Consider the following 19,615-nt stretch of genomic DNA (forward strand, 5'->3'; position numbering starts at 1 on the left):
TTATTTCATTTTTAGGGGTTAATATTTGAGACTTTGTTTTATTTGTGATTTATTTTTGCTTGGGCTGAACATGACCTTCAGTCTGCTCTTGCAGGTTGAAGCCAAGCAGTAGCTGTTCTTCAGATACTTTATCAGGAATGCTTTAGACTGTTTGTGGAAGTGACAGTAATTGAATGTCGGCCAGCAGTTTCCTAGCCTTAATAAGGAAAGCTAATTTTGGAAACTCTCTTGTTATCACTCCAGGAGCTGTTATAAGCGATATCAGTTCCTTTTGCAACATCTCAATGAGGGTCTTTAAATGAGATAAAATGGAAAGGTTTGTTGACACCTCTGTATTAATATTTATAAAATATTAAAAGTGTTCCACTACAAACCTCATCGTGTAAATAGTAGGAAAATACATGTGACTTTATGGAATGCCACCACTGGTCTCTAAATCTAGTTCATGTAGCTTGGACATAACATTTGTCCATTGCAGTTGCTGCCAGCCAGTTTCCATTGCTGCCTCTTTCGGGCTTCGATTATAAATAAATAACTAAAGGTATTTAATGTTTAACTCAATACCCACTTCCAAATTCCATCGTCTTCTTCAGTCTTGTCTAGTCTATCATGATGAGAAAAACATAAATCAAAAGACTTCCTAACACTTTACTGATAACTAGCTAAATGATCAAATAAACTTTGGCAGTATACAGGGGAATTCTATTTTTTCCTTCCTGATATGAAAGGCATTGTTCACGCTTACAGTAGTCCTTGCCTAAAAATAGAAGATAAGTTTTTCTTCAGTAGTCTTTATGGGTCTTGCATCTGAGCTTATGCTCAGACAGAATTTATGTTGGAACATTCTAGAGCTGAACTTTTAGGTGGGCAGTGCTCTCCTCTCCCCCCAAAATGGACATGGCCTGATGGCCTATAGGGCCCCTTCTAATTCTTAATTCTATGAAAAAAGTTATGGCTCATGGGCTGTTGTTTAGTTTCCTTCATTTGTCATTGCAGGTTGTCTGAAACATTCTCTTTTTCTTGCATCACACAAATGGGTCCCACACAGAACCAAATTAAGACCAAGCTTGTCACCAGAGACATTGCCATTAAAAGGGCCCAGACCAGATTAGGGATGATCAATGTTTGTAAAATCAGAAGTTGCAAGGTTAAAGGGAAATGCTGTAATATTGGAACTTCCTCCTCTAACCTGAAACTAGGCAAACTATAGAATTTGGAGTCCATACTGTGTTTGGGATTTTCTAACCAACACATCCTTTTCTGCCCGAAAAGATCCACACCTATCCACACCTTACCAGGCAAGTGTGCTATAAAAAAAACGTCCATCACAAGGCAAAATTACAGGTTATTTTTCTCCCTACTTTACAGTTCTGACGAGAAATGGAGGATTGTGTTTGACTGGACTTAAAATGAATACCGTATATACTCAACTATAAGTTGACCTCATGTATAAGTCGACAGCAGGTTTTGGGGGCCAAAATTATGGATTTTGATATGACCCATGGATAAGTCAAGGGTAAAATTTAGGGCCACATAACAGAGGATCTAAGGATGACGCAAAGGAAAACAATGCCAAAGAAAATTCTAGCAGGCATAGCTATTTGTGTTCACACTAAAGGCTGGATGGATGAGAGACTATAGGTGTGTCAGTGCTGCTAGGACAGATTATGCTCTTGCCTTTCACCAGGGGATGGTTCCTTTTTTAAAATAAGAGTTAAAGTACAGTACTAAAATTGACCTGTAGATAAGTAGACTCTGGTTTTTGAGGCCTATTTTTTGACTAAAATTTCTAGACTTATACATGAATATATACAATAATTTTTTTATCTCAGGAAAGGATAGATAATAGATTTGCAGGTTGTCTACCTTGACATTAGTATTTGTTCTGCACAACTTTCTCAGGTTTGCAGGTAGGAACCATCTGTTTTAGTATAAATTCCTCCCCTTCAGCCTATCAACAGAACCAGGGGTATTCACAAAATGTATGGTTTCAGTTCTTCCTTCCTTCCTTCCTTCCTTCCTTCCTTCCTTCCTTCCTTCCTTTCCTCCTCCTTCTTCTTTTAAGAATTCAAGGAATGTAAATATTTCCATACCTAGATGGCTGGCTCCTGATGGCATCCTCCATCTACATGTTGATCAAAGACCTGAACTCCATGTTAACCTCATTACAAGATTTAGATCTCTGTGTCAATCTAAAGAAATCCGCCTTAACTCTTAACTCAGGACATCCAGTTCATAAGAGCAATAGAGACCCAAGGGGCCAAGTTGTCCTGACTTAGCCATGCAACTCAGACCCAGAAGAAGATGTGCAGCCATGCTTAGATTTCTGGGCTTGATTGTATCCACTACAGTACAGTAGTAGTATCATATGCTTTTCTCAATTTTTGGCAACTACAGTATTGGTTCCGAAGGACTTTGGACATAAGCTGGACTCTCAGCTCAAAAGGATTTGCACATGTTCCAGCATACAGAACATATTACACTGCCAGTTCATCCTCTGCTGCTTAACACTGATGGTCACCATGGACACATCACAGATAAGCTGAGGGAACCATGGTATGGACTTACAAGTGAGCAGTGGGTGGCTTTCAAAGGAAAGACAGCTGCACACCAATGTGCTCAAGTTGCTGTCAGTGTTCAGAGCGTTTTGTGTTTTCAAAGAGCACAACTTAGTTCAGGTAGCACTGGGTAAGAGCAAGGAGACACACTATCACTCTCCTGTACCTGATCATTCACCTGTAGAAACAGTGCATTTGCTGTGAGCTTCTTCCAGGAACAATTTGTTCGGTAGGAATACACAACAATTTAGCAGACTCTCTCCCTTAGGATCAAATGATCACTATCCTTACAAGCATGTGCTCACTTCCATCTTCAGTGCAAAATGGCATGGATACTCTGGTTGAGTATGTGATGTATTTCTTCTGGTCAGAAAGTTTCTTGTACATTTTTATCCTCCCTCCCCATTCCTATTCAAACAAGACTGATAGTAAAGCTTTAGGAGGACAGGTTAAATTGTATTCTAGCCACATGGTGACTAGGACAACAGTGGCTCACTAGTTCTCCAGCTCACAGGGCAAGATTATATCTGATTCAAATCCACACCGTTCTCATTCTCAGAGGAGGATGGCGCGCACGCGCGCACGCACGCACGCACATATTACATCTTACAGTGTGAAAAATCTACCATTGACAGAGTGATTGTGGCAGAACAACAGATTGGTGTGATAAAGTCTTTAGTTATCTTCTGATTTCTTGACTCAGTCTCCATTCTGTTTGTAATTGAGTGAAAGCATGGAATTTTTTTTAACCATTTCAATGTCTGCATTGTCAGCTTTAAAATTATGTAAAATAATCTGTGGTCATTATTTTTGTTTTCTTCATGTTCAGCCCTTAACCTGATCTTAGCACTTACTTCCTTGACTTTATTCAATAATTGTTCCAAGACTTTGCTATTTTTTGCTGGTAATACAGTATCATTTCAAACTGGCTTCCGAGCGGGCTATGGAGACTGCCATGGTCGCCTTAGTTGATGATCTCAGTCTGAGCATCAACAGGGGAAATGTGACCCTGCTGGTGCTCTTGGACATCTCAGCGGCCTTCGATACCATCGACCATGATATCCTTCTGGAACGCCTGGGAGAGTTAGGCATTGGTGGCACTGCACTCCAGTGGCTCCGGTCCTACCTCTCAGGAAGGTTCTAGATGGTGAGGCTGGGGGACTGTTACTCTCGTAAAAGAGAGCTGACATCTGGCGTCCCTCAGGGCGCCATTCTGTCCCCCATGCTGTTTAACATTTACATGAAGCCTCTGTCATGCCCAGCCTGGAGGACGGCTTGGAGGACTCAGAGGATGAGCTAGAGCCCCTGGGGCTTGAACCTGTAATGGAGGAGCCAGAGGCTGGCCCTAGTTCTGCTGGAGCAGAGTCTATGGCCCCTCCAGAGATTCAGCAGTCAAGTTTGCCTGGTGCCGAGGCTGTGGACACGGAGGAGGATCTGGGCAGTGTGCCTACCTTCAATGAGCGTCGAGCAGAAAGAGAGGGCCTTCGAAGATCTTGGAGGCTTTATCAGAAGCGTCTTCGTAATCAGACACAGCTGAAGGCCGGCTCCTTGCCTTCTTAAGCACCTGGAGCATGTGTGGTTCTTTGCCAGTGGATATCTGACTCTTTTAGAGGAAAGACTCTGTCTCTGGCTCCTTGGCTTCTTGTCTTGACTACCCGGAAACCTTGACCTTGGACTGCTTTATCGATCTGCCTATCTGTTGCCCTGAACCTCGGACCGTCTGACAATTCTCTTGGTAATCCCTTTTGGTAGAACTACTGTGAATCTCTAGGACTGTGTAGCTTACACTGACTTTGCTGTGCTGGGAGGGGGTTTGTTTGTTTGAGAACTAGCTGCCTTATCAGCCCTTTGGCTGCTTTCCCGGACAGCCTCTGGGAGAGATCATCCGGAACCATGGAGTTCGGTGTTATCAGTACGCTGATGACACCCAGATCTATCTCTCCATGTCTTCGACTGATACAGTGACTAAGGATGGCATTTCTCCTCTGAACACCTGCCTGGAGTCAGCAATGTGCTGGATGAGGGAAAACAAACTCAAGCTGAACCCAGAGAAAACAGAGGTACTCGTCATAGGTTCCCCAAATCCAGACAGGGAAATTTGCCATCCTGTCCTGGATGGGGTTACACTTCCCCTAAAGGACGAAGTACGCAGTTTGGGAGTACTCCTGGATTCATCTCTGCAGTTATCATCTCAAGTAGATGTGATGGCCAGAAGTGCTTGGTACCAGCTTCAGCTGATACGCCACCTGCGTCCATGTCTGGACCGAAAGGACCTTGAAACAGTAGTACATGCACTGATAACCTCTCGCTTAGATTTTTGTAATGCGCTCTACATGGGGCTACCTTTGTACTAGGTTCGGAAGCTTCAGCTAATTCAAAATGCTGCAGCCAGATTGGTCGCCGGAACTTTAAGGTCAGACCATATAACACCCGTTTTAAGATCCCTTCACTGGCTGCCAATTAGCTTCCGGGCTCTATACAAAGTGTTGGTCATTACCTATAAAGCCCTACATGGCTTGGGCCCGAGTAACTTGAGGGAATGCCTCTCCCTACACAATCCACCTCGCACCCTCAGAACTTCGGGGAAGTATATATTGGAGTACCCTAAGGTGAGACTTGAATCAACTCACCAAAGATCTTTCACAGCGGCTGCTCCAAATTACTGGAATAAACTTCCGGAAGAGATTTGTCTTAGTTCCACCCTGGATGTCTTCAAATTTTGAAAACACATCTCTTCCGTTTAGCTTACCTTCCTGACTCTTCCTGAGAAAACTACCTCCTCATAAAAGTTACTTCTAGATGCTGGATCACGATTAGATACAATGTTTTTAAGATGTTATTTTATTGGTATTGTATTTTACTCTGTACTGTAATGAATATTTCATGTTGTGAACCGCTTTGATAACCCTGGAAAGGCGGTATATAAATAAAGTTTTTATTTATTTTATTTATATATTATTTATCTGCACATTTTATATTTTTGATGTGCCTTCCTCCAATTTTCATGCCTCCTTCCTCTCAATCTAATTCATATTTACATATATGTTCAGTGTACACGTTAAACTGATAAAATGGTGCATTGCCTGACCCACATGCCAAATGGAAACCATTTTCTGTCCTGACAGACCTGACAGGCACACCTATGTCTTTTAGTTTTCATGGTCTACTATAATCAGTGAAGCCCAGGCTGATTTTCTCCTGAAATTATTTGATGCATTCCATTATCCAGTGTATGTTTGCCATATGATCCCTAGTGCCTCTTCCATTCCTGAACCAGTCTGGACATCTGGCATTTCTCCCTCCATATATGGCAAACTCTTGTTGTCAAATTTTGAGCATCACTTTGTTTGCATGGGAGATTAATGCATTGGGTCCAATGGTTACTGCAATTCTTTGTGTCCCCTTTCTTGGGGATTGAATTAGATGTAAAGTGCTTTGAATATGTGTTTATTTTTGATCTTTTTAGCAGATTTTAGTTGGAATTTGAATGGAGTCTGTCTCTGTAACTCGAAACATCTTCATTGATATGCCATCTGTTCCTGATAATTGAATTCTTGATATCAGCTGCTGGTTCCCTTCTAAAACATCCTTTCAAATGTCTGCATGAGTGTTGGGGCATTATTGCCACATTTTGTTCTCCTCAGACTTGTTTCAGGATTGTAGGGGTGGTTTACCAAAACTAGAGTGATCAGAAGTCACCTAAAACAAATCAGAGATTGATAAAAACATTGGTAAACTGAGTCCCATGTTTCCTAGAGGGCATGAGATATCTTCTCCAATCAAAAACATTCCTAGTTTTTTGGGGGGAGGGTATAATAATAATAATAATAATAATAGGATTTATTTATATGCCACCCAATCACTGGGAATCCGGGTGGCTTACAACAGAGGGGATAGTAGACGGTTCCCTGCCCTCAGGCTTACAATCTAAAAAGACACGGCACAAAAGGAGAAGGGAATGGTGGGGGGGGAGGGGATCAGGTCCAGCATTCTTCTCTCCCTCTGAGGCCTGGACCAAGGCCGATGGACTGGAGGGAGGGCTCTTTTTCTTAATTGCCGCCGGGCCCGATGGCGTTGGACCTGTCCTTTTGCTCCCTCTAAGACCAGAATATGACAGTTGGAAGGAGGGAGGGGAGGGCTCATCCTCTTCAGGCCCGATGGAGTTGGGCCTGTCCTTTCGCTACCTCTAAGGCCAGAAGAAGACAGTTGGAAGGAGGGAGGGGAGGACTCTTCCTCTTCAGGCCCGATGGCATTGGTATGCTGGCCTACAGGCTGCACTTTGCTTTCCCCTTCCTTAAAACATAAATGGAGTCTCTTTTCTTCTTCAATTCCCTTCCATCCTTATATATTTTGATCTTTGTGTTAGAATTTTGTTTGTTTCTTTTCATCATACATTTGGATACTTTCCTAAGTCTTTAAGGCTTACAGTCTCAAAGGCATTTTTCTGACAGTACACAATCTGCTCTTTAGAGAGGGAGAAAAATACTAATAAAATATAGTTTTATCAAGAATTTTGTGTACTTTTCCTCTAAGTTTTCCAGTAGAGCTGAAGATATGCAAGATGCACAAAACATATTATCAGTCTGCTTACATGTTTTTAAAAATGTTGTGTCTATGTTCTTGGATTGTAGATTGTGGCAAGCTTATAGTGTTTTAAGTGTATTTTGGATGGTTTGGAACGGGAAATATATTTAAAATACAATAAAATTTTGCCACAAGATATGCAAGATGCAACAAACCGAAAAGTAGTGCAGGTGTTTTGATAATGTTAATAACTCCAGTTCCAGTTCTGAATTCTGCAGAGAATATGTGTTCTTCATTTCTGTTATCCAGTCAACACGTTGAAAATATTAAAAAAATATACATTCCAGAAAACAAATGTTGATTTTGCTATTTTGTATAAGGGATACTATTTCACTATGCCATTGTATTTAATGTGACTTGAACACCCACAGATTTAGGTCCCCATGGGGGGGGGGGGGGCAAGGGCAGTCTTGGAACCAAATCCCAGCAGATAACCAAGGGCCTACTGTACTTTACCTATCAACTGGTTCTATTTGTCATACCTTTTCCTGAATGTAAGAGAGGAACATAATTGTAGAAATCTGAGACAAAATAGTCACAATGGCCTGTTACAGACTGCCAAAATAAAACTGCCAAAAGCTCTGGTGCTTAGGAATGGAGTGTGGCTTTGGTGCGACCTCCGGACTCTTAGGACCCATGCATCATTTAAGTAGCATACCTCCAAAGAGACCCGAAGCAGCTTTATTTTGGCAGTCTGTAACAGGCCAATGAGCTATTAAGTACTTTTTTTTGGACACTGCCAAAACAATAAACAGTGTTTCTAAAATTATAAAAATACTTGCCTAGACACGTGCCAATATCTATAGGTACATGGATTGTGTGTACTGTATTATATTACTAGAATTAATAGTGCCAAATTTGACAATTGTGAAAGTGAATTTCCCTTTTAAAATTGTCCTTAACCACAATTACTTTAACAGACATGAACCACTTTCAGCTACATAGCTATTTTATTACCAGAACTGGTGAGAAAGTTGTGAAATAAACCAGGATTTAAAAACTCAAGAGACCTTGATTTGTAACAGCATTGGATATCTTACAGAAAATGTAACCATTCCAGAAAAGAATCTGCACAAAGCATTTTGGAAGTACCAAATTGGATCAGACTCCAAACCCATTTACTGGTACTTTTATGTTTGTCATCTTATGGCTATCATTTTTGTTGCCTAGCTTCTTTCTCTTACTAGAGAAGTTCTTGGGACTCTTAATAGTTTAGGTGTGTTTTGTATTATTTCCTTCCTTATCATATCATTTCTGATTTTGATTGATATTTTCTTTTAAGAATATTTTAAACTTTTTATAGTTTTAATCATAGTAATTAATTCTTGTCCGTTTTTGCCCTTGGAGACTTAGGGTGAAGCATAAAATAGAGTAAAGCATAACAAAATGCAGATTAAAAATACAACATGTTGTAAAAATCACTACTTGTCTGTCAGTATAGTACTGACACAAAGATGTCAACACCAAAGATTGTAGTTTACATATAGTCACAGATAGCATCTTTTTTCTGCTCCACCCACCTTTAAAGCAAGGGTGGTCTCAAGAATATGCAAGTTTCAGTGGAGAAGCAGGACAGGAATGTATTGCTTAACCTTTTTCTCCAAACATTTATGTACTTGGTGTCCTTCCAGCTGCTTTTGGTGAGCACTTGAAAAATATAGCTGTCTGAACTAGCATATACACCACACTTCCCACAATGGTCAAAGGAAGTAAGGGTGATTTTGATCATCTACAAAGATAAAAGGATTAAGCATCCCTGCCTGTGCTATTCCTCATTCGTAATTTGCAGAAAAGTTCAGATAAAAGATACAACATGATTGCATGTAATCAGTAGTTTTGGATATTTGAACATTTCAAAAGATGTTTAGGTTCAGACTTTTCTTGTGGAGTGCCTGTATGAACCTTGGTGTAAGAATACGTTAACAGGATGACTTTCATTGACCTAAAGAATTAAAGTGGAGTTATGGTACAAACACTGTAAGGTAGCTTGAATTCTAGTTCTATTGAATTTTCCTGTTTTTTTTTAGTGGAAGTCCACAGAAATAGTCCAGTTTGATACTGCTTTAATTGCCCTGGCTCAGGGCTAGGGAATCATGGGAATTATAGGCCCACTACAGATGGGCCTTTTAGCATGTAAGGAATGCGTGCTAGGGTTGCCTCGGGACATCTGTTACAGATGCCACGAAACCCTAGTACGTATTCTGTACGTCATTATGGCGGCACCCTGTATAGATGGGTGCCGCCATTTTGATGTGACGGATGCTTAGCGTCCACACATCGCGGTGCACTTGTCACGTCACAAGTGCACCAGGAAAAGAACCCGCTTTTTGCTGGTTCTTTTTCTGCCAGCGAGAAACCGCGTGGTTTATCCACTGCGGCTTCCCGATGGTGGCAAAGGAGGTGCCGGCATAGCGTCCTTTTAGGAAGCTCTGTATCAGGCTGTAGTTTCCTGTGGACCAGAGCTCTCTGACAGAGAAGATTAAATGTATCACAAAATTACGGGCCCATACAGACAGGCCAAAATAAAGCTGCTTTGGGTCACTTTGGAGGTATGCTGTTTAAATGATGCATGCGTCCTAAGAGACCAGAAGCCACGCCAAAGCCACATTCCCTTCCTTAGGATCTGAGTGTGGCTTTGGCGTGGCTTCTGGACTCTTAGGACGTATGCATCATTTAAACAGCATACCTCCAAAGTGACCCAAAGCAGCTTTATTTTGGCCTGTCTTTATGGGGCCTACAGTTTCCAGAATTCCCTAGTAATCAGCCAGGACAGTTAAAGCAGTCTCAAACTGAATTATTTCTGCAATGTGTTTTGAACACATTGCAGAAATATAAGAGATTGGATGTCTTTTAAGAAATGTTTTTAATAGAAATATATGACAAGTAATTAACAAGCTATCAATTTGAAAAAGCAGGCAAGACTTACTGCAGAAATAATTACTTAAAGTGGTATCAAACTGGATTATTTCTTCAGTGTGTTTTGGACGAATGCTGTGTTGCTGGAATAATGGACATGTTGTAGTCCACTGAATTTCAAGAGAACTAAGTTGGAGGAGGCTATTACATATTATAATAATAGCACTTTTAATTCACCCAGAGGAGTTTATGGAGCCAAGAAGGATAATAGAAATACTACATCTCCACTGTCTCACTCTTGATAGAAAGTAGACTTCCATGTTATCTATTGGTTTCCAATCAATTTTCATGTGTAGAATCATACAAACCAGTTGCAGAGCTAGAGCCATGTGATTAGAAAATGATGAATGGTTAGTACTCATCTGATAAGCTTTTCAACAGATGAGAAGGGCTGTTGCCCATCAGTGGAGTGTGCAGTTCAGGCATTACTGTGAATTTGAATTTTCTGTGTAAGGAAAGCTGGCAACTATGACAAACAAGTGATAATCTTCAGCTCTTGCTCCCCAGCCTCAAGGCCTTTCTGTCATCAGTACTGTATTTCAATCTTGAGTGAAGTCATGTCCAGATCCTGGTAAGCAGTCAAAGGAGGAATGCAAAGAATGTTTACCAAATTTTTGTCCATGATAAGAAGGATCTGGTGTCAAGTGGAGACATGTTGTCAAAAAATGGGAAACCAGTGCAAGATTTTTCACCTCCCCTTGCCAAGATTACCATAATTTCCCCAGAAAGCCACTGCTTTGGTAAGCAAAATGCACAAACCCAGCAAGCACAGAAAGAAAGATTATTGATAAAAAAAAAAAGTTCATTAAGCCACATGATTATTGCAAGGATCATAGTATATTATACACGTGAAGTACTTTCAAGACTTGAATGTGCTATACAAGTATTAAATATAATTAAGTTAAATCACTTTTTAAAATGACAGTTAATGTTATTTAAATGTCCCTAATTGTGGCTGAATGGATTAGCACGAGAGATAGCCCAGTGTAGTGGTTTGGGTGTTGTACTAGGACTGTGCAGACCAGGGTTTGAATCCAGCTTGGTCATGGAAACCCACAGGGTGGCCTTGGACATGTCATACTTTCTCAGCCTCAAGGGATGGCAGTGGCAAACCCCCTCTGAAGAAACTCATAAGTCAAAAATGACTTTAAGGCAAACAACAACAATTGTGACTGAATGGATTAGCACTGTCATGAATAACCCAACTTTCAGGCAAACCCTAAGGAAAGTATCAAAGGTCTAATCTGTAGCTTTCAGTGTGACTCATCAGCGGATTTTTGAGAAACTTATTTAAGTTTTCTTTCCTAGTATTGGCATGTAGCAGGAATGTGGAATGGTTTCAAATGGACTTGCTATATTCATTCTCTCTGTCTGCTTGAAAGATTGTTCTTGACACTCAAAAACAATACACGTATTTTCATTTCTTAAGGTAAAATTTTTCCAGGTCTGAAAATATCACTGTATTTTTCCTGAAATTAGCTTTCTGATCATAGTCTAGAGAGATTAATTTTTAACCAAGGCCTTCTAAATAGCTTCAGGGGAAAAGAGCTGCAGGGCATTTTAAAATGTTTGATCAGAGTGAGGTGTAGAGATTTTTTTTTTGAGGGGGGGGGATTATAGATTTCTGCTTATCACCAAAAGGTTTTAACAAGATATTAATGACTTTAAAATTTAAAAAGTTTTTATATGCTTGGGAGATCCAGAATCATAAGAAGGATTCCTGAGTCACTTGTTCCCTACTTTCAGAATTTCAGTCAGTGTACATGTGTATGCGTGTGTGCGTGCCTTCAAATCGCCTGTCAACTTATGGCAACCTCATGAATTTCTTAGGGTTTTTTAAAACAGGGAATATACAGTGGTGGTTTTGCCAGTTCCTTCTTCTGAAACATAGCCTACAGCCCATGGTATTCATTGATGGTCTCCCATATAACCAGGGTTGACCTTACCTAGCTTCCAAGATCAGAGAGAACATAGTGTCTTTGGGGTATTTTGTTTGATTCCAGTTCATGTAGAGATAGGCTTGCCATATCCCGCCTGGGGGTGGGACTTTCCCGGTTTGGGGCGGGTCCACATGGTCCCGCCCCGGTTTGGCCCCACCCCTGAGACACCCCCCTCCCAGCGAGGGCCTGGAGGCTGGGGCTTGGGAGAAGCTGTCCCCAGGCCCCAGGGAGGCCTTGGAAGCAGCTCCGCAATGGCGGAGCACTCCTCCAAGGCCTCTGGGGCTTGGGAGAAGCGCTCCACAGGCCCTTTTGGAGGCCTTGGAAGCGGCTCCGCGATGGCGGAGCACTCCTCCAAGGCCTCTGGGGCTTGGGAGAAGCGCTCCCCATGCCCCTTTGGAGGCCTTGGAAGCAGCTCCGCGATGGCGGAGCACTCCTCCAAGGCCTCTGGGGCTTGGGAGAAGCTCTCCCCAGGCCCCTTTGGAGGCCCTGGAAGCGGCTCCGCCATGGCGGAGCACTCCTCCAAGGCCTCTGGGGCTTGGCAGAAGCTCTCCCCAGGCCCCTTTGGAGGCCCTGGAAGCGGCTCCGTGGTCAGAGCTCCGGCTGTGGGGTCCTCCAAGGCCTCTGCGAGGCCGAGGAGGAGGCCGCTTGCCACCGCGGCGATGGCCGTGATGACAGGCGGCCCCCACGCTCCTTCCCGGCCTGGGAGCAGCCCGAGGCTTCCTCCCAAGCCGGGAAGGAAAAGGAGGACAAGGTTCAAAAATGTGGGACCTTTTTTTTTTAATTTCCTGGCCAAAAAAAGGTCCTACATTTTTGAACCTTGTCCTACATTTGTCCCGGTTTGGAGGTCCTCAGCTATGGCAACCCTATGTAGAGAGCATATATTTGCATAGCCCCCAGTCCATTGCAAAACTCAATTTCTGGCCAGAGATTTTTCTCATTGTAGAAAAACCTTGGGAGAAGCAGAATGGCTCCAAAATTAATATTTTAATTAGGGCTGCTATATTATCACATGTGTTCTTTCAGAACACTAAGTGCTGCAAAACATTCAAACTTTGGCTAGGAGGACAACCTAAGATTGGGATTTCCAACTGTTTAGAACACATGAGCAGATCTGGATTATTTTTTTTAAAAATTCATAGTGCGTGAACAGAGAAAGCCTGCTGTGTGGGATCCATATGTTTACTGCTGTTAATGTGGTGAGTCTCAGAATACTGGGAGTACTGTTGTGTTCTTAATCTTTCACACACACAGAAGGAGAGGGAGGAAAACAGAGGTCATTTCCTCCTCTATGCAAATGAATGGAGTGATTTCTCAATTAACATACATGAGAGGGGAGCTTCAGCAGAGCTTCAGCAGTGACAATTTCTACCTTTAATGCAGATGAACAGAGAAATTTGTCCATTGACTTTCTTAGGGCAGAAAAGCAGTGAGAATCTGGTGGGTGCTTTACGGTAGTGTCATAGATGCAGTGCTGTTAATGTATGTCACTAGATGATATAGCATTCTTAAGTTGTATTTTTCACTGGCCACACATGTGAATGGCAGAAAAGCTTTTTCTCCTCTGTTTTGTTAAATGGAACATGCATCCAGTTCAGCCTTGTGAAGTCTTGGTACTGGTCTGAATATGTACAACCATTATATATGCCAGATAGGAAAACACAAGTGGTGTTATTTGGGATAAATTGTCCTTTTTAAATCTTTTTTATAATTTCCTTTACAGAATTCAAGGTCATACATCTTTCTATTTCCAAGGGAATCCTTGTCATGGAGATAAAAATCATGTTTCACCTGCAGTCTTGATCTTCATTAGCTGATAGGAGGGATTTGCAGCATTGGCAATAAGTTCTGCTGGTTGCTGGCTGGCTGCCAAACCAGGCTGCTGTTTTAAGATACCAGGTCCTCGCTCTTTTCCTCTGCCTTGTTCTCTCTTTCTACATCATTCCATGCCACGTCTTTGCTAGAAGAATACTGTAAAAGCTTTTGTATCCAGATGGGAGTAAAGCTGCTGCTACTTGCTTAGAAAATCATATAAATATAATTCTGTGGCTTGTGCTATTGAGGAGGGATTCTTTTGCTGCTGAGAAAGAAGGAATCAGATATGCGGTCAGAATTTTAAGACTGGCTCAGAGTGCACTTGATTTCTTTGGTTGGCTGCTGAATGAAGCAGTACAAATGGATGCATGTATTTTAATACCCCAGTTTTAACATATGAAAAATGAAAGAAATGTGATTCTAGAACATGAAACCAATGGCGAGTAAGTCTGGATTTTCAAACTCTGTTTCTCAGCCAGAACATCCATTCTTCCAGGTGTCATGCAGGTATGTACATGTTTTAGTTTTTGTTCTGTTGATATATTTAGTCTTGCAAAACTGCACTATTATTCCTGTTTCTCCAGTGGCAGTATGAACATTTGTCTCAAAACTCTTTCGATTGGAGAACAAAGGCAATATTTAACCATAAAAATTTGATGTGCTTTTCTGTGCTAATCTCTGGGCAGCCTTTTTAAAAAGATGTTATACTTAGAGGCAGATGACCTTTCATGACAGGTATGAGGCTTCCTAATGGTTTAAACAGAACTATGTTTGAAAATGATGCTTTTATCATAGATCATTTTCTACATAGTATGTGTTACATTATAAGAGGGGTTATTTTGTCATGCTGTGGCAAAGATGTGTGTGCTTCACTGAACAGTGTTCTGTTTCTATTCAAGCACAGTTTAGTCACAGAAAAATGATCCTGGTAAATCGATTTTGTGGTGACTAACTAGATCATATTTTCAGAACTGTAAAGATAGGCTTGAAATATTTACATGTAGAGAAAATACTTATGTGAAGGATGTTTCATATCTTTTTGCAGTTTTGTCTGCTTAATAAGATATCAATATTGCCTTTTAAGAGGAGTTTCTCATGTAACTTTTCCAGGCATATTGTGACATGGCTTCAAGGTTCAAAGGCTTGTTAAATGACTTGATTTTGCAGTTGACTGAATTCTTACGAAGAACAAACAGATGTTAAACAAGTTTTATTTACAGCTTTTTGTGTTTCTGGCACACCTTTCTAAAGGAATGCAGTCTTTGTTTACTGGCTCTGAATCCTCTGCCTCTTTCTGATGCAAAACTGAAAACTAGAGTGGAGGTATTCTCTATACAATTACTCATGTGTTTGAAATGTATTTGAGACAGAGAATATGAAAAAAGGTTAATGATTAATATGTTCAAAATGCAAGACTGTGCCTTGAAATAGGAGGTAGAATATTTGCACATATTTGTTCTTAAGTCACTTTATGGTAAATATCATTACTTTGTTAGGTTGCTAGTTCTGTGCAAGTTGTTTCACAATACAGAAAACGTCCATCATTCACTCTTATAGCAAATAGGTATTCAGGTTCCTGTGAGTTCATAAACCCATTTTTGGAAGAAAGGTGGGATATAAATTCAATAAATAAATAATTTTAAAATGAAAGAGGCACATAAAAGAATATGGTAGCATTTTTTACATACACAGGATATCTTAGGTTTGTTGGTTTGTTTTACAAATAAGAATTTCTAGCTCTAGGATTTATGAAGTATTGCGACTGGAACTAATAAAGATAACACAACCCTGTGTCAAGATATGAAAGTTCCAGGTTCATATTAAATATCAAAGACAGGTACTGTTGACTTTGTTGCTGCCATTAGTTTAGAGGGATAAGGGAACTTATTTCTGCACAGCTGTATTAAAATATCATATTTCTTGGTTGTTTTTAAGCTTGCTCCAGGAAGAAAAAAAGTGGGGGGAAAACTGGAATTCAAATTCAAGCAGACTATATGAATCCATCAATTAAGACTGCAATCCTGTACACCTTACCAGGGAGTAAGATCAGTTGAAAATATGGATACTGTTGGATTCCAAGTGTATGATTGAAGAATATCTAAAACAAAGAATGTTAGGTATAGAATAGGATTGATGAATGTGCACCAAGTGTTTGTTTGTTTTTTTTTTGTTTGTTTGTTTGTTTGTTTTTTTACTTAACAGGGATGTTTCAAGAAGTAACAGAATGATCATTTTCAGGATTTTCCTCTAACCATTACCTTGAGCACTACATATCACAGTTGAGGAGGTCCTTTGGGAGAGAAGAAAATATGGTTTCTCTTTCTTATTGGAAGAAGGTAGAAATGTGTTCTCACTGAAAATATGTTCTCATTGGAAAAGAGTAGTGAGAAGGAAATGTCTCCTTTATTCTCTCTTCTACTCCCTTGCCCCTTGTTGTGAAACTTCTCCACTAAAGAGGCCTGAGCTATATTCAAAGGCTTCTTGAAAAGGAACACTCCTCTTAAGAAGTGGGAATGCATTGATGTGTTTTGTTTTAAGCCCTGCTTGTTAAAATCTGTTTTGCATCACACTTAAATCTTTTGTCATGTTCTGTTGCACTTTTTTTACAGAGGAACCTTCTGCCCTCCTAATATAAGTATTAATCATTTGGGGTTTGAATTAGGTATCCTTAGTTAATACTTGAATCTTCTTTTAGGATGGAAGTAAGAGTACAAATTCTAGTTTCATTGTATATAGCAGTGCTACTCTAACTTGTGGTCCCTGGACTGGTGCCAGTCCCTGAGCCATTGGCTGCTGGTCTCTGGCAAATTATCAGGAAAGAAAGAAATATGGCACTGGTCCTCTACATCAGATAGTTTGAAATGCACAGGTGACTGGTAATATAGTGACTTGGGAGGAAGGTGAAGGTTCATATTTAGAATTAGTTTAGTAATTTAGCTCATTATATAGAAAATAATAATAGTCTCCTGTCTAAATCTCTCTCAGCCATAAGCTCACTGAGGAGTCTCAGGCAAAGTTTTGTCTCTCAATCACACTTGCTTTATGGACAACTTCAATAACTTACTTATGTGGAGCACTTAGAAAAAGAACAGTATAACTAGTATATTGTATACTAGCATAACTAATAATAGTACCCCTTGGTGTTTGTCTTTATACACAACTTCTACAAAGTTAGAAGAGGGTGGTGGCAGGAGGAATGTGGACAGTCTGCAGTCCCATCCATAGCGATAGTATTATTGCAATAGGTAGAACATTAGTCTTATCTCACTTTTTGTTACAGACTAGAATAACATCAGAATCCTGGAAATTTATACACAAAACAAAATGATGAAGCAACTTCTTCATCATGGACTCTGTGAATCACACAAATGGGTTTTCCTGTGCCTGCACAGAGACATTTGGAACCTTCTAGAATTACTAGGGGATACTTTTTGGCGATTGCTCCACCCACTGTATATATACCCCTAGTGCTCCTGCTCTTTTCCCTCCGTTCCTTTTTGTCTGCCGCGCTAGCAGCCTCAAAGGAACTGATTCTTAGAATCGCTCTTCAATTAAAATATAATGGCTTTTAATCTTGAATTTTGGCTTTGGATTTCAGCTTTCTTTTGAATTTTGGCATTGGCGTAGAGCTTTTTCTGGCTTTTGACTCAGTTTGAGGTTGGCTACTCTCTGCTTTGTGACTTAGACATTTTTTTAATCTTCACAGATTTGACCTCAGATTGGTAATATGGCCTCTCAACCTGTGTCTTATATAGATCACTGTAGGCCACGTGGCCTCCACCATTTTAGTCCCAACTTCAGTTCCGAAGGTTTCAGTCTAGATTCTTGTTCATCTTCAGTCCCTTATGAGACTCTCCCTTCAAATGGCTTATGGGCCAGGACGTTAAATTGGTGGCTGGATCCCAACAATGTGTACTTGGGCATGCCTTTCTTGCCTCCACAAACAAAGTTCATGCTCACCACCGACGCCTCATTGTACAGTTGGCAAGCTCACTTGGACAGCCTCACAGTAAAGGAGAAGTGGTCCTCCAAGGAGAAGCTTCTTCACATCAATGGCCTTGAGTTGTTAGCAGTGGAAAAAGCCTCGGGGTCCTTCAAATCCCTGTTTGAAACTAAAGAGTGTTGCTGTTCACAGACAACAACACTGTCATGTACTACCTCAAGAAACAAAGCAGCACAAAGTTCCAAACACTATTCAACATCACTCTTGGAGTCTGGGAGTGGTGCATTGCAAGACATATCATTCTGCAAGCAGTCCACCAACAAAGTGAACAGCATGAACTGGCAGACCAACTCAGCCATTCCTCGGATTCATGCCATGAATGGATGCTCCATCCCAACGTGACACACAAACTGTTCCACCATTGGGGTTCACCACGTGTCCATCTCTTCGCGAGCCATCTGAACCGTCAGTGCCCACAATTTTGCTCGAGGAGCAGGATTTAAGGTTCTCAAGGAGATGCCTTTCTGTTCGAGTGGATGGGTCATCTGCTGAATGCCTTTCCTGTTTCCACCAGGTGAAGATGAGACAGGGTCATGGTGAAGATGGGGCAGGATAGGCCGATTGCCATCCTGATCACACCTTGGTGGCCGAGACAACTGTGGTTCGCACTTCTCCTACACTTAGTCCATGGGAATTACCTCTGGCTGCCTGTGCACCTTGATCTCCTCACTGTGCATGACAGTTGGGTTCGACACCTGAACCTTGATGCGCTTCGCCTTGCCACTTGGCATTTTGCCCAAATCCATTCAAATTGTCATCCGAGCAGCTCACAAGCCATTGACACAGAAGTCCTACCACTTTAAATGGGCTAAATTTCTGACATTTTTGACACAAAGATCTTTCTTCAAACAATTATCAGGTCAGAATGCACAGGGAAGCCATTGTAATTCATAAACACCTGGATAATTTCAAGGGGTAAGAAGAAACCCTGAAAGTAGGCAAAGTTTGTCTACCAGTCCTGAAAAACACCAAAATCAGGACCCAGCAAATGCAAATTCTCTCCAGAGGGAGAGAAGGACAGGCCAGCCCCATGGGGCCTAGCCCAAAAAAGAAAAAGGCCCTCCCTCTATCCACCATTATCCAACGGGAAAGAAGGCAGGCCAGCTCCATCAGGCCTAGCCTAAAAAAGAAGAAGGCCCTCTCTTTATCTACCCCCATCCAGAGGGAGAGAAGGACAGGCCAGCTCCATCAGGCCTAAATAGAGTAAGAAGAAGAGCCCTCCCTCCAATCCATCTGCCTTGGTCCAGTCCTCAGAGGGAAAGAAGATCTGCTGAAATTTTCCCCTTCCCCATTGCCATTCTCTTCTACTTTTGTGCCTTGTCTTAGATTGTAAGCCTGAGGGCAGGGAAATGTCTAACAATTTGTAAGCCACTCTGAGAGCCCTTTCCTGAAGAGTGGGGTATAAATACTCCAAATAAATAATGAAAACCACCCAGGGTGAGGGGGATTCCCAGCAGACAATGGACACCCTGAGGCCTTGCCATTCAGCAGCAGAACAATACACAGATTAACATGAAAATCATCTCCTCTCAGCTAACAGTATATATATCTCACTCTCTTCCATTCCAGCATTCTCTGAAAATGCCAGCCACAGCTGCTGGTGAAATGTCAGGAATAAACTCTTAGAACATGGCCTCATAGCCTGAAAACCCACAAAAAACTACAATTACTTTTATTATAACATGCTTCTGAAGGCAGTAATTCCATCTGGCTAAAATCATGTACATCCCAATAGTATAGCAAAGATCTAGTAGTATTAGCTTTTTCTACATGCTTCTTTTAGCTTATTTTTCATTTTTGTT

At 41.2% G+C, this 19,615-nt stretch overlaps 1 protein-coding gene across 8 annotated transcripts in view; it reads left to right on the top strand.

Moving 5' to 3' along the window:
* The window catches only part of PLEKHA7 (pleckstrin homology domain containing A7), a 227,503-nt gene that overhangs the window by 62,575 nt on the left and 145,313 nt on the right, over positions 1-19,615 (top strand). The gene's annotated exons all lie outside the window — the stretch shown is intronic.

The sequence above is a fragment of the Sceloporus occidentalis genome, unplaced genomic scaffold, assembly GCF_023333645.1.
Source record: "Sceloporus occidentalis isolate IW3139 unplaced genomic scaffold, rSceOcc1.0.p SCAF_4, whole genome shotgun sequence".
NCBI classification, from domain to species: Eukaryota; Metazoa; Chordata; class Lepidosauria; order Squamata; family Phrynosomatidae; genus Sceloporus; species Sceloporus occidentalis.